The 5,640-nt window shown below is 43.8% G+C and overlaps 1 pseudogene; it reads left to right on the top strand.

Moving 5' to 3' along the window:
* The first annotated feature begins 2,035 nt into the window (after positions 1 to 2,035).
* Positions 2,036 to 4,522, top strand: LOC138436279 (serine/threonine-protein kinase 38-like; annotated as a pseudogene).
* The last annotated feature ends 1,118 nt before the right edge of the window (positions 4,523 to 5,640 follow it).

Raw genomic sequence — 5,640 nt, 5'->3', positions numbered from 1 at the left:
TGCTACGAAAGCAGGAAGGCAAGATGGATGAGTGGAAGGGAGGGAGAAAGGAAGGGCTTGGTAGGGCATTATCTTCCATTATCTTCACCCCTGGGCTTCCCAGGTGGTGCTAGTGGTAAAGAACCCACTGTAAGAGAAGCAGGTTTGATCCTTTGGTTGGGAAGATGCCCTGGAGGAGGGCACGGCAACCCACTCCAGTATTCTTGCTTGGAGAATCTCATGGACAGAGGAGCCTGGTGGGCTACACTCTGTAGGGTCACAAAGAGTCAGACACGACTGAAGCAACTTAGCATGCACACACACATCTTCACCACCATCCACTTCTTCAAGTAACTTTTTATTATTAATATAACAGGTTAAGAGTTTAGGCATCCTCTATCTATTCCTGGTTTCACAGTGCCCTGGGACATACATACAAAGTTGGGTGCAAAGTAACTTGGCTAAAGTATAGAATATTTGGAAATAGTAGAAGGTGAGGCATGGCTAGAGCTGAACTGAGAGGAAGAGATTCAGAGGGAGACCTCGAAGCTGTCAGTCCCCACTGCTGTTAGTTTGCTCCTGGGAATCAGTCTGACAGGAAAAGATCAGGGAGGTTAGCTTTGTTTCATCAAATAACCCGCTCGGTCAGAAGAGACTATGTCCCAGAAAATAGTCTAATTACATTTTCAGTGAACCTTCTAAGACCTGTTCAAGCAGCCCAGTTTGCCTTCTTTCTTGGGGAAGAGAAGTAATGCTCTATAAATATGTTAGCTAATGAATTTTTCTCTTACATTGTAGAGAAGACAAGAGAGCATGCCCAGCATAAAATAGTAGGTTTTCAATAACTGTCTTTGAAGTCACATGGACCTTGGATTCGAATCCAAGTCCTAGTCAGTAGGACCCTCAGCTATTCAATTTCTATGGGCTTTAATTTCTTCACCTGTAAAATGATTTCACAGATGGTGGTGAGCATCAGAGGCAACACATGTCAAGCTCCTAACAGAGCACCTTGCCCAGAGTAACTCCTCAAAAACATCATCTACTATTAGTAATAAAAACATATAGTAAATATTAGCTACTACTATTGTAATCACAATATGTTACATACAAGGAAGTTACACTCTCTTGAGGAAAATGAGATGCTTAATCCTTTCACCCATTTCTGCTTTATTGACTGTGCTAAAGTCTTTGTGTGGATCAGCACAAACTGTGGAAAATTCTGAAAGAGATGGGAATACCAGACCACCTGACCTGCCTCCTGAGAAATCTGTATGCAGGCCAAGAAGGAACAGTTAAACCTGGACACGGAACAACAAAATGGTTCCAAATAGGAAAAGGAGTACGTCAAGGCTGTATATTGTCACCCTGTTTATTTAACTTATATGCAGAGTACATCATGAGAAACGCTGAGCTGGATGAAGCACAAGCTGGAATCAAGGTTGCTGGGAGAAATATCAATAGCCTCAGATATGCAGATGACACCACCCTTATGGCAGAAAGTGAAGAAGAACTAAAGAGCCTCTTGATGAAATTGAAAGAGGAGAGTGAAAAAGTTGACTTAAAGCTCAACATTTAGAAAAGTAAGATCATGGCATCTGGTCCCATCCCTTCATGACAAATAGATGGGGACAGTGGAAACAGTGACAGACTTTATTTTCTTGGGCTCCAAAATCACTGCAGATGGTGACTGTGGCCGTGAAATTAAAAGATGCTTGCTCCTTGGAAGGAAAGTTATGACCAACCTAGATAGCATATTGAAAAGCAGAGACGTTACTTTGCCAACAAAGGTCCATCTAGTCAAGGCTATGGTTTTTCTAGTAATGTGTGGATGTGAGAATTGGACTTAAAGAAAGCTGAGCGCCAAAGAATTGATGCTTTTGAAGTGTGGTGTTGGAGAAGACTCTTGAGAGTCCCTTGGACTGCAAGGAGATCCAACCAGTCCATCCTAAAGGAAATCAACCCTGAATATTCATTGGAAGGACTGATGCTGAAGCTCCAGTAATTTGGCCACCTGGTGTGAAGAGCCGAGTCATGGGAAAGGACCTTGATGCTGGCCATGGCAATGACAGGCTCAACACCTTGCTCGTCCGTGAGTAGTCACACGAAGGAAAGGGTGACAATGATCAAAGTGACACTGGAGAATTTTTATAGCAACCTTATTGCTCAACATGAAGAACGAGAAATGAGACAAAAGAAGTTAGAAAAAGTGATGGAAGAAGAAGGCCTCAAGGCTGCAGAGAAACGACTCCGGAGCACATGCTCGGAAGGAAACAACATTTCTTCATTTGAAGAGAGCAAGACTTGGACTGGAAGATTTTGAGTCCTTAAAAGTAATAGTCAGAGGAGCCTTTGGTGAGGTGTGGCTTGTTCAGAAGAAAGATACAGGCCATGTGTATGCAATGAAAATACTTCGTAAAGCAGATAGGCTTGAAAAAGAGCAGGCTGGCCACATTCGTGCAGAGTGCGACATTCTAGCAGAGGCAGACAGTTTGCGGGTTGTGAAAATGTTCTATAGTTTTCAGGATAAGCTAAACCTCTACCTAATCATGGAGTTACTGCCTGGAGGGGACCTGATGACCTTGCTGATAAAAAAAAAAAAAAAAAAAGGCACACTGAGAGAAGAGACTCAGTTTTACATAGCGGAAACAGTGTTAGCCATAGACTCTATTCAACAACCTGGGTTCATCCACAGAGATGTCAAACCAGACTACCTTCTCCTGGACCGCAAGGGCCATGTGAAGCTTTCTGACTTTGGTCTTTACACAGGACTTAAAAAGGCACATCAGTTCAGTTCAGTCGCTCAGTCCTGTCCGACTCTTTGCGACCCCATGAATCGCAGCACGCCAGGCCTCTCTGTCCACCACCAACTCCCGGAGTTCACTCAGGCTCACATCCATCGAGTCAGTGATGCCATCCAGCCATCTCATCCTCTGTCGTCCCCTTCTCCTCCTGCCCCCAATCCCTCCCAGCATCAAAGTCTTTTCCAATGAGTCAACTCTTCACATGAGGTGGCCAAAGTACTGGAGTTTCAGCTTTAGCATCAGTCCTTCCAAAGAAATCCCAGGGTTGATCTCCTTCAGAATGGACTGGTTGGATCTCCCTGCAGTCCAAGGGACTCTCAAGAGTCTTCTCCAACACCACAGTTCAAAAGCATCAATTCTTCGGCGCTCAGCCTTCTTCACAGTCCAACTCTCACATCCATACACGACTACTGGAAAAACCATAGCCTTGACTAGACGGATCTTAGTAGGCAAAGTAATGTCTCTGCTTTTGAATATGCTATCTAGGTTGCTCATAACTTTTCTTCCAAGGAGTAAGCGTCTTTTAATTTCATGGCTGCAGTCACCATCTGCAGTGATTTTGGAGCCCAAGAAAATGAAGTCTGACACTGTTTCTACTGTTTCCCCATCTATTTGCCATGAAGTGATGGGACCAGATGCCATGATCTTAGTTTTCTGAATGTTGAGCTTTAAGCCAACTTTTTCACTCTCCTCTTTCACTTTCATCAAGAGGCTTTTTAGTTCCTCTGCACTTTCTGCCATCAGGGTGGTGTCATCTGCATATCTGAGGTTATTGATATTTCTCCTGGCAATCTTGATTCCAGCTTGTGTTTCTTCCAGTCCAGCGTTTCTCATGACGTACTCTGCCTAGGAGTTAAATAAGCAGGGTGACAATATACAGCCTTGACATACTCCTTTTCCTATTTGGAACCAGTCTGTTGTTCCATGTCCAGTTCTAACTGTTGCTTCCTGGCCTGCATACAGATTTCTCAAGAGGCAGGTTAGGTGGTCTGGTATTTCCATCTCTCTCAGAATTGTCCACAGTTTCTTGTGATCTACACAGTCAAAGGCTTTGGCATAGTCAATCAAGCAGAAATAGATGTTTAGGACAGAATTTCATAGGAATCTGAACCACAACCTCCCCAGTGATTTCGCTTTTCAGAATATGAATTCCAAAAGGAAAGCAGAAACCTGGAAAAGAAATAGACATCAGCTAGCCTTCTCCACAGTAGGCACAGACTGGGTACAACAAGCTCTGTGATTGGTGGTCACTGGGGATGATCATGTATGAAATGCTCATTGGCTGCCCACCTTTCTGTTCTAAAACCCCTCAAGAGATATGTAAGAAAGTGATGAACTGGAAAGAAACTTTGACTTTTCCTCCAGAGGTTCCTATTTCTGAGAAAGCCAAGGATCTAATTTTGAGATTCTGCTGTGAATGGCAACATAGAATTGGAGCCCCTGGAGTTGAGGAAATAAAAAATAATTCTTTTTTTGAAGGTGTTGACTGGGAACATATCGGAGAGAGACCTGCTGTAATATCTATTGAAATCAAAAGCACTGATGATACCTCAAACTTCGATGTGTTTCCAGAATCTGATATACTTAAGCCAACAGTGGCAATAAGTAATCACCCTGAGACAGACTGCAAGAACAAAGACTAGGTCTTCATCAATTACATCTACAAGCGCTTTGAGGGCCTGACTGCATGGGGCGCAGGGGCGGGGGATTGGGGCAATACTTTCCTACATGAAAGCAGCTAAAAGGGTTTTTCTTGAAATGGGATCCTAAATCGAGTTCTTTGTATAGTATCATGGTTTTTTTCTCACGTACTCTTTTGGAGTTTCCAGGAAGTTCACAGAATGCACCAACGCGGTGAACATGGTGATAGTAAGTGGATTCTCTTCCATAACACATCTGATGACCAGTAGAACAAAGACAACCGTTTCTACTATGTTGGGCATGAACAGCTGTCCTGTTTCTTTAGAATCATCATGAGCCAATCTGATGTTTTAAAAAAAACTCAAAATTTCCTATGTTCATCAGAATGAAGGGGGAAAAACAGCCATCATCCAACTTTAAGACTGTAACATAAACTTATTATTAGCCAGTTCTGTGTTTCTGTGACATGCTTTCTGTCGAGGCCACCAAGTATTTTTTTTTTCTTTACGGCTAAAATTTCATAGTACTAAAGGAAATAAAGCAATAAAGAGTGTCGGCAGCCAGCGTTCTGGATGAGGAAGAATGATCCGCCATTCTGAATGGGTGGTTATGGTGGTTTCTCCCCAGACCTCAGCCTCTGGCAAGTGGCTTTTTATAGCCTCCAGTCATGGTGCACTTTATTTATGGTACAAGGATTAAGACCCTCAATCCATTTTGAGTTATTTGCTCCTGCCCATCTAAAATTCTCATGCTGCTTTCCTGAGTGTTGATGGAGGAGGCCAGCTTGATCCATCGTTGCTCATAGAAGGCCCAAAGGCTGCTGGGCATTGCCAAGGAGTCTCAGATCACGTGGAAAATCCTCACCTTCTCTTCACAACTGTATCAGAAAATCCCTTTGGATATTGCCATGGACCAGCAATACCCACAAGTGCTGCCAACAGGACCTTGGCTCCTTCCTGGGAACACAGCAGGGGTAGCCTGGGCGGAAGCAGGCAGCCTGGACCCCTCTTGGCTAAGGTGCTGCTCTTGTTGTCTCCAGGATCTCCTTGCAAGCAGTGGGGGAACCAGCCCAGTACATAGTGCAGAGCCAGCCTCCAGATGCTTGTACAGTTCACGCCTCAGTCCCTGGTGTGACTGTATTTGTATTCTCAGTGTTTCTCCTCTCCCAACTTCAAGTAACCATTTTGCCTTGGAATCATGATTACAAATTTTTCCTTTG

Source organism: Ovis canadensis, chromosome 3 (genome assembly GCF_042477335.2).
Source record: "Ovis canadensis isolate MfBH-ARS-UI-01 breed Bighorn chromosome 3, ARS-UI_OviCan_v2, whole genome shotgun sequence".
NCBI classification, from domain to species: domain Eukaryota; kingdom Metazoa; phylum Chordata; class Mammalia; order Artiodactyla; family Bovidae; genus Ovis; species Ovis canadensis.
Note: the sequence above shows the minus strand (reverse complement) of the source record. Positions and strands in the feature narration are given on the sequence as shown.